Genomic DNA, 10,457 nt, shown 5'->3' on the forward strand with positions numbered 1-10,457 from the left:
TTTAGGATTCTCTATGTATAGTATCATGTCATCTGCAAACAGTGACAGCTTTAGTTCTTCTTTTCTGATTTGGATTCCTTTTATTTCCTTTTCTTCTCTGATTGTTGTGGCTAAAACTTCCAAAACTATGTTGAATAAGAATGGTGAGAGTGGGCACCTTGTCTTGTTCCTGATCTTAGTGGAAATGGTTTCAGTTTTTCACCATTGAGGACAATGTTGGCTGTAGGTTTATCATATATGGCCTTTATTATGTTGAGGAAAGTTCCCTCTATGCCTACTTTCTGCAGGGTTTTTATCATAAATGGGTGTTGAGTTTTGTCGAAAACTTTCTCTGCGTCTTTTGAGATGATCATATGGTTTTTCTCCTTCAATTTGTTAATATCGTGTATCACGTTGATTGATTTGCGTATATTGAAGAATCCTTGCATTCCTGGGATAAATCCCACTTGATCATGGTGTATGATCCTTTTAATGTGCTGTTGGATTCTGTTTGCTGTTCCCTCTCTGCCTACTTTCTGGAGGGTTTTTTTCGAAAATGGGTGTTGAATTTTGTCAAAAGCTTTCTCTGCATCTATTGAGATGATCATATGGTTTTTCTCCTTCAATTTGTTAATATCGCGTATCACATTGATTGATATGCATATATTGAACAATCCTTGCATTCCTGGGATAAACTCCACTTGATCATGTTGTATGATCCTTTTAATGTGCTGTTGGATTCCGTTTGTTAGTGTTTTGTTGAGGATTTTTGCATCTATGTTCATCAGTGATATTGGTCTCTAGTTTTCTTTTTTTGTGACATCTTTGTCTGGTTTTGGTATCAGGGTGATGGTGGCCTAGTAGAATGAGTTTGGGAGTGTTCCTCCCTCTGCTATATTATGGAAGAGTTTGAGAAGGATACCTGTTAGCTCTTCTCTAAATGCTTGATAGAATTCTCCTGTGAAGCCATCTGGTCCTGGGCTTTTGTTTGTTGGAAGATTTTTAATCACAGTCTCAATTTCAGTGCTTGTGATTGGTCTGTTCATATTTTCTGTTTCTTCCTGGTTCAGTTGTAGAAGGTTGTGCATTTCTGAGAATTTGTCCATTTCTTCCAGATTGTCCATTGTATTGACATACAGTTGCTAGTAGTAATCTCTCATGATCCTTTGTATTTCTGCAGTGTCAGTTGTTACTTCTCCTTTTTCATTTCTAATTCTGTTGATTTGAGTCTTCTCCCTTTTTTTCTTGATGTATCTGACTAATGGTTTATCAATTTTGTTTATCTTCTCAAAGACCCAGCTTTTAGTTTTATTGACCTTTGCTATTGTTTCCTTCATATTTTTTCATTTATTTCTGATCTGATCTTTACGATTTCTTTCCTTCTGCTAATTCTAGGTTTTTTTGTTGTTTTTTCTCTAACTGCTTTAGATGTACAGTTAGGTTGTTTATTGAGATGTTTCGTGTCTCTTGAGGTAGGATTGTATTGCTATAAACATCCCTCTTAAACTGCTTTTGCTGCATCCCATAGGTTTTGGGTCGTCGTGTTTTCATTGTCACTTGTTTCTAGGTTTTTTTTATTTCCTCTTTGATTTCTTCAGTGATCTCCTGGCTATTTAGTAGCATATTGTTTAGACTCCATGTGTTTGTATTTTTTACAGTTTTTTTCCTGTAATTGATACCCAGTCTCATAGCGTTGAGGTGGTCCACACTTTGAATAGCAAAGTTTCTAGAACACTGGATCTCAACCTTGGTTGCACATTTAAATCACCTGGGGTATTTTTTAAAAATACCTATGCTGGGGTACCACCCACAGAGATTCTGACTGGTGTGGGATGTGGCCATCAAAATGTTTTTAAATCTCCCAGGTGTAGCCAAGGTTGAGAACCACTGTTCTAGAAAAACTGACATAATGTATCCAGCTATGGAAAAAAGGAATAACATGACAGAGGCAGAGGGAACAAGCTTATTTTTGTTTGTTTACTAAATATTTCTAAGTTAATGTGAATGCCACTTATTTTTTGGTCATTATGTAGTGTCTTCCTTTGTCTCTTGTAATAGTCTTTGTTTTAAAGTCTATTTTGTCTGATATGAGAATTGCTACTCCAGCTTTCTTTTGATTTCCACTTGCATGGAATATCTTTTTCCATCCCCTCACTTTCAGTCTGTATGTGTCCCTAGGTCTGAAGTGGGTCTCTTGTTTACAGCATATATATAGGTCTTGTTTTTGTATCTATTTAGCTAGTCTGTATCTTTTCGTTGGAGTATTTAATCCATTTACATTTAAGGTAATTATTGATATTTATGTTCCTATTACCTTTTTCTTAATTGTTTTGGGTTTGTTATTGTAGGTCTTTTCCTTTTCTTGTGTTTCCTGCCTAGAGAAGTTCCTTTAGCATTTGTTGTAAAGCTGGTTTTATTGTGCTGAATTCTCTTAGTTTTTGCTTGTCTGTAAAGTTTTTAATTTCTCCGTCAAATCTGAATGAATTCCTTGCTGGGTAGAGTAATCTTGGTTGTAGGTTTTTCCCTTTTATCATTTTAAATATGTCCTGTCACTCCCTTCTGGCTTGCCGAGTTTCTACTGAAAGATCAGCTGTTAACCTTATGGGGATTCCCTTGTATGTTATTTGTTGTTTTTCCCTTGCTGCTCTTAATATTTTTTCTTTGTATTTAATTTTTGATAGTTTGATTAATATGTGTCTTGGTGTGTTTCTCCTTGGATTTATCCTATATGGGACTCTCTGTGCTTCCAGACTTGAATAACTATTTCCTTTCCCATATTAAGGAAGTTTTCAACTATAATCTCTTCAAATATTTTCTCAGTTCCTTCCTTTTTCTCTTCTTCTGGGACCCCTATAATTCGACTGTTGGTGTGTTTAATAGTGTCCCAGAGGTCTCTGAGACTGTTCTCAATTCTTATCTTTCTTTTTTCTTTATTCTGCTCTGCAGTAGTTATTTCCACTATTTTATCTTCCAGGTCACTTATCCGTTCTTCTGCCTCAGTTATTCTGCTATTGATCCCTTCTAGAGAATTTTTCATTTCATTTATTGTGTTGTTCATGATTGTTTGTTTGCTCTTTAGTTCTTCTAGGTTCTTGTTAAACGTTTCTTGTATTTTCTCCATTCTATTTCCAAGATTTTGGATCATATTTACTATCATTATTCTGAATTCTTTTTCAGGTAGACTGCCTATTTCCTCTTCATTTGTTAGGTCTGGTGGGTGTTTGCCTTGCTCCTTCATCTGCTGCATGTTTTTCTGTCTTCTCATTTTGCTTAACTTACTGTATTTGGGGTCTCCTTTTCACAGACTGCACGTTCGTAGTTCCCGTTGTTTTTTGTGTCTGCCCCCAGTGGCTAAGGTTGGTTCAGTGGGTAGTGTAGGCTTCCTGTTGGAGGGGACTAATGCCTGTGTTCTTGTGGATGAGGCTGGATCTTGTCTTTCTGGTGGGCAGGTCCACGTCTGGTGGTGTGTTTGGGGGTGTCTGTGACCTTATTATGATTTTAGGCAGGCTCTCTGCTAATAGGTGGGGTTGTGTTCCTGTCTTGCTAGTTTGTCATAGGGTAGGTCCAGCAGTGTAGCTTGCTGGTCATTGAGTGGAGCTGGGTCTTGGCATTGAGATGGAGATTTCTTGGAGATATTCGCCGTTTGATATCACGTGGAGCTGGGAGGTCTCTTGTGGACCAGTGTCCTGAACTTGGCTCTCCCACCTCAGAGGCACAGCCCTGACACCTCCCTGGAGCACCAAGAGCCTGTCATTTACACGGCTCAGAATAAAAGGGAGAAAAAAAGAAAGAAAGGAAGAAAAAGATAACATTAAATTAAACTAAATTAAAAAGTTATTAAAATAAAAAACAAAAAATAATTATTAAAAAATTTTTTTCAAGTAATTAAAAAAATAGAAGAGAACAATCAAACCAAAAAACAAATCCACAAATGATAAGTGCTGAAAACTATACTAAAAAAAACAAAACAAAACAAAACAAAAAACAAGGACAGACAGAGCCCCAGGACAAATGGTAAAAACAAAGCTATGCAGACAAAATCACACAGAGAAGCATACACATACACACTCACAAAAAGAGAAAAAGGGAAAAAAATATACATATCGTTGTTCCCAAAGTCCACCTCCTCAATTTGGGATGATTCATTGTCTCTTCAGGTATTCCACAGATGCAGGGTACATCAAGTTGATTGTGGAGCTTTAATCTGCTGCTCCTGAGGCTGCTGGGAGAGATTTCCCTTTCTCTTCTTTTTTCCCACAGCTTCTGTGGTCCAGCTTTGGATTTGGCCCCGCCTCTGCGTGTAGGTCACCTGAGGGTGTCTATTCTTTGCTCAGACAGGACAGGGTTAAAGGAGCAGCTGATTCGGGGGCTCTGTCTCACTCAGGCCGGGGGAGGGAGGGGTACAGATGCGGGGCGAGCCTGCAGCAGCAGAAGCCGGTGTGACGTTGCACTAGCCTGAGGTGCACCCTTTGTTCTCTCAGGGAAGTTGTCCCTGGATCACAGGACCCTGGCCGTTGCAGGCTGCACAGGCTCCCGGGAGGGGAGGTGTGGAGAGTGACCTGTGCTTGCACACAGCTGATAGCCGCAGCTCACGCCCATCTCTGGAGCTCGTTTAGGCGGTGCTCTGTATCCCCTCTCCTCGCGCAGCCCAAAACAATGGTCTCTTGCCTCTTCTGCAGGTCCAGACTTCTCCCGGACTCCCTCCCGGCCAGCCGTGGTGCACTAGCCCCTTCAGGCTGTGCTCACGCCGCCAGCCCCAGTCCTCTCCCTGGGATCGGACTTCTGAAGCCTAAGCCTCAGCTCCCAGCCCCCGCCTGCCCTGGCGGGTGAGCAGATGAGCCTCTCAGGCTGGTGAGCGCTGGTCGGCACTGATGCTCTGCGGGAATCTCTCCGCTTTGCCCTCCGCACCCCTATTGCTGCGCTCTCCTCCGAGGCTCCGAAGCTCCCCACTCCGCCACCCACAGTCTCCACTCGTGAAGGGGCTTCTAGTGTGTGGAAACCTTTCCTCCTTCACGGCTCCCTCCCACTGGTGCAGGTCCTGTCCCTATTCTTTGTCTCTGTTTATTCTTTTTTCTTTTGCCCTACCCAGGTACGTGGGGAGTTTCTTGCCTTTTGGGAGGTCTGAGGTCTTCTGCCAGCATTCAGTAGGAGTTCTGAAGGAGCTGTTCCACATGTAGATGTATTTCTGATGTATTTGTGGGGAGGAAGGTGATCTCCACGTCTCACTCTTCCCCCGTCTTGAAGCTCTACCCAAAGGGTTTTGATCTAAACTCATTTCCCTCTCTCAACAAATTCTTCAGATTTCCTTTCAATTCCTTTTTTTGGCAACTCTCTCATCCAAGACCTAAATTATTCACTCTGACAACTTCGGAATCAAATGGCCTTCTTGTCTCAGTGGGTAGTTCTACCAACCTAAGGTTCTCAGAAAATCTCCCTAAAATTTTTAGAAACAAAATTCTGGGTTACATACACCATTGGCTTGGCTGAGTAAAGCATTTATTTTACCTCTGTGGATCTGAGAAGAGTAATTTCTTTCATTAGAATCTATGGCTTGAACTTATTAAGAAGATATGCTCTGATTCTCTTTCTGTAGAAATTAACTTTTCAGCTTACCTAGAAGTGGTTAATGAAACTCAAGCTATAATGAATGGTGAAGAGTAGTCATTAACTTACTCTGAAGCATCACAAGACCCCAAATCAGTTTTTATTTCTACTTTGGAGATAGAAGTTCCATATTTTCCTTTCCATCTTTTTGCCAGTGAATAATGGGAAAAGGAATCTTGTGACATCTTAGTCTTGGATGATGGCATTTACTCCTTCACTGGTAGGAAAGAAATTGATGCTTGTGGTGCATTGGTCAGAGGTGGAAATCCCTTTGAGTTTACTTCATGAAACCATTTTCCCAAAGACTGGGCAAAAGAATATCTATAGTTCACAGAAAATAAACAGAATTTTGAGTGACTAGAATTTAGTGTCTCTCTGATGGTATATCTTGGTGTCTTTCTCCCTTTAACCCAGGCAAGTCAGCAGCCCCATCAAGGCTATAAAGGGGAGAGATTGGGATTTAATTCTTTACTGGGTTCAACGTGCTATGAGCAGGAAGACAAAGGAATTATTAAGTCTATCTATTAGACCCAAACATTGGTGATAGGCTTTTATTGGTTCTTGCAAGTTTTAATTTATCTGCACAAAAATTATAAAAGCTATATTATCATTCATCTACTAAAATTATAAAGTGATTGATGGTGGTAAGGAAAAACGTCTATAAACAAAGATAGTAACTAATATAATTTGATACAGTAAACATCATATTTTTGTGATTATATATATAAAGTTTAGATAATACATTAACTTAACATAATGATACTTATATTAGTCAAGCACTTTGCAGTCTGTAAACATTTTCACATATATTCTGTCATTTGGTCCTCACAAAAATACATGATAAATGCAGTAGTGCAGTGAATATCACCACCATTGTACCGATGAGAAAATTGAGAAAAAGGGATCAGTCGATCCTTCAACATTCCTTGAACAGCTAGGGTACCTGAGAGAGCTTGAGCTGTGTTTTCCTGGCTTTAAGATCAACCCAACAACCTCCTCTTATAGAAACAGCTGCCACAGGAGTGAAAACAAGTCATGACTGATTCTCAGCCTCCGTAGTGCTGGCCTGGCTTGTTCCTCTCATCACTAACCACTTCTCTAAGCTGTGTCATGGATGGAAAAAAATCACGATGCCAAATAAGATTTCTGTGTGTAAATTTCATAAAGCAAAGGGAAACTTGGGCATGTAGCACATAGCTGATGATGAAATGGGACACTTACTGAGATGGATGTCTTTTTAAATACAACCGTTGCACTCTGTGTGTGTGTGTATCTATTCTTATATGTGGGTGTATATAGCAGTGTAAAAAATATGATCTTGAGGATGGCAAACTCCCAAGTCTCATTAAATGCAAGTTTCTGAAATATACTGATGTGCCATGTAACACAAAATATTCATGTATCTCTGATGGAAAGTATCATTCCTTAGAGTGTGTTGGATAAATATGCTGCTATAAATCCAGGGCTCCCCATGTAAGTGTTTTCCAGTGGGTTAGTAGATAGGAGGAAAATCTGGCTCATTGTGATTTTATTTGCTTTTGGAAATGAAAAAAAAAAAAAAATCTCCACTGCTCAAAGATCTTAGGTATACAAAGAAAAAAAAAAAAAGATGAATTACAGCATTAGCAATCCATGCAGCAAACTCACAGTTAGGTTAATAAAATATAAATACTTGCAGTGGCCAAAGAATAGCACATTTGATTAGGAAGGTGGGAGATGGGTTGTTAAGGGCTTGGAGGGGGATAAAGGTGCCAATGTGGGCTCACGTTGTATGGATTAGGAGACTGTAGCTATATTTTCCCCCAGTGGCACTGCCAGCTGCAATTCTTAATGAGTTATTACATCTTGGGCTGAGCAGGCAACACGGCACATTAGAAAAATTCGTGGCTTGCATCGTTTACATTCTGAAGAGGCTAGAAATGAACCCAAGAGACCTTTCTTGAGAGGAGGTTAAAATAGAGAGACCTCCTGGGAAAAGCCAAAGTGATTTTTATCAATGATCTAAAAGCTAAGAGTCGGCTTGCCAATATGGAGGAAGCAGTTATGAGTCCTTCTCTCCCTCAGAAAGGTTCTTGTGGCAATGGATGCAATGGATAAGTGAGTATTGTTAAGAGGAAGAATTCTGTACAAAAACAAGTTGTATGTCAGGTGACTATTAATTTTTTTATCAATATTTTTTAGTGAAGTATAGTTGATTTACAATGTGTTAATTTTTGCTGTACAGCAAAATGATTCAATTATATATATATACATATATATATATACATTCTTTTTTTATATTCTTTTCTATTATGGTTTATCATAGGATATTGAATATAGTTCTCTGTACTATAGAGTAGGACCTTGTTGTTTACCCATTCTATACATAAAAGCTTACATCTGCTAACCCCAACCTCTTACTCCATCCGTCCCTCAATCCCTCCCTCTTGGAAACCACCAGTCTGTTCTCTATGTCTCTGATTCTGTTTCTGTTTCATAGATAGGTTCATTTGTGTCATATTTTAGATTCCACATATAAGTGATATCATATGGTATTTGTCTTTCTCTTTCTGACTTACTTCACTTAGTATGATAATCTCTAGTTGCATCTATGTTGCTACAAATGGCATTATTTCATTATTTTTTATGGCTGAGTAGTATTCCATTGTATATATATATACCACATCTTCTTTATCCATTCATCTGTCAAGGGACATTTAGGTTGTTTCCATGTCTTGGCTATTGTGAATAGTGCTGCTATGAACATAGGGGTGCATGTATCTTTTTAATTATTGTTTTGTCTGGATAGATGCCCAGGAGTGGGATTGCTGGATCATATAATTCTATTTTTAGTTTTCTGAGGCACCCCCATACTGTTTTCCACAGTGGCTGCACCAATTTACATTCCCACCAGACTGTTCATTAATTTTAGTATTTTTAGCATTGATGGCAGAAGGTGCTCCTGGCACGTGTGCGTTAATAAAAATACCGTGAAAAGTTAAGAAACAGAGTCTGGCCTTTGAAGAAACAGTGTCTCAACCTCCTGGACAAATGTTGAACCTCTGACTTAGCTGGAAGATAGAGAAAGAAAGTAGCATTTTTGGAACACCTACTAAGGGGGAAGTAGTGTGATTGTTCCTTTTTTTAGATCTTATCCATTTCACCCTCTCAAGACTCATGAAAGATGAATATTTTAAAGTCTATTTTAAAGCAAGAATTTGAAGCAGAGATCATTGAAGAGATCCAGATCTCTGTGACTAAAAATCGCTCTCCTCCTTCTACCTCACCATCATTCTAGCGCTTATATACCTCTTACAAAATGTTTTTCTTGTTTTTTTTTTTCCTCTGCTAGATACCTCTTCCACTTCTACAGTCATATGTTTGGCTTATAGTGAAGTCAAATCTTTGAGTCTTAGGACACACTCCAGGAAGAGATCCAGGAAGTAGCTCATGGTTACACATGTCCTGAGCATCACTACAGCTTCCTGGAGCTCAATTTACTCTCCAATTGCTGCTCTCTTCCTCCTCCCCCTCCTCCTCCTTCTTTTATCTCTCAATGGTACCAGCCCCATTTATTTGTGGAAGTAGGCAATGATGCGTAATTTAAAGCTATGAAACAGGAAAATGTGACTTTCTCTTGCTGTGCAGAAGCAACTCTAATGACTTTTTGGTGTGAGATGCACCAAGATTTCAAAGTTCTTCTCAGGGTACATTATATCATACATTGATAAAATACCTATATGTGCCATGGATGGTGTTAGAGGCTGGAGAGCTTCATGCTTGCGGTATGAGAGGAACAGCAACAAATTCTCAGACGAAGATGATAGACTTTCTACTTTTCAGGAGTTCATAAAACACACATACACACACTCACTAAAAAGTAAGAAAAAACTACCTTAGCATAAAAAATGATCAAAGTGGTAACACGGCAATGCAAAAAGGTCAATGTTGATTTAAGAGAGATGGGAAGCTTACTGGTAAAGAAGCAGTTTAAACTGAGTTTTAATGTATGCAAAAGTAATCTGAGCTGGCCTTACTATGTGGTCAATTTGGTAAATCAAAATTCTTTCTCCTACTTCTCTGTAGGAAAACTTTTAAAATGCAGTAGGATGAGTGTTGTCATATTCTTCGTCATAGTTTATTTTATTTTCCTGATTTTCTTTCTTAAGACCATTTTTTCCTACTTTTTTACCTCTAAAAAAAAAAAGCTTTTAAACAGCAAGGTGATTTTTGAGGTTTTGTCTTGCAAGCTGGAAATGGAAACTAAGATGGGTCTGTGGCTAATCAGAGCAAAAGAGAGATGCCCTGAGGCTCACCTGGTTTCTGAATCTCAGTGAAATGTTTTGGTGCTACAGGTTTGGAAGATACCAGTGGTTTGGGGGCAGGATGTTCCAGAACACAGGCTGGATGATACCATAAAATATCTGAGTTCTTCTTAGGCAAGCTTCAAGGGCATGACACGGCCCTAGGGATGCTATGGGAATCTAGCCGAGCCCAAATTATTCTTTAACATACTCCTTTCTACAAGCTGTAATTTCCTTTATTGTGCTTGTATTCAGGATCATAACTAAAATATCTTGCAACTTCTTCCTATAACATTTATTAGCTCAATAAGCACTTATTTAGTAACTATTGTAAATTAGGTCTGAGTAGATTCGTGCACTTCCCCAGTAGCTTTTTACTGTTGTTATCACACATCAAAATACCCTTCTCCACTCCCCTAACCACTTCCATTTTGTAAGCTACTTGAATTCTTGGTACTTCAATTTCCTCATTTTAATTGTACTGACAAGTACAGAACCGACTTAATAAAATTTTTGTTAAGTGTAACTCTTAATATATGTAAAGTCCTTAGAAGAGTGCCTGATCTATGTTTTGAAAGCAAATAGCTACCT

This window comes from Physeter macrocephalus, chromosome 12 (genome assembly GCF_002837175.3).
Source record: "Physeter macrocephalus isolate SW-GA chromosome 12, ASM283717v5, whole genome shotgun sequence".
Lineage (NCBI taxonomy): Eukaryota > Metazoa > Chordata > Mammalia > Artiodactyla > Physeteridae > Physeter > Physeter macrocephalus.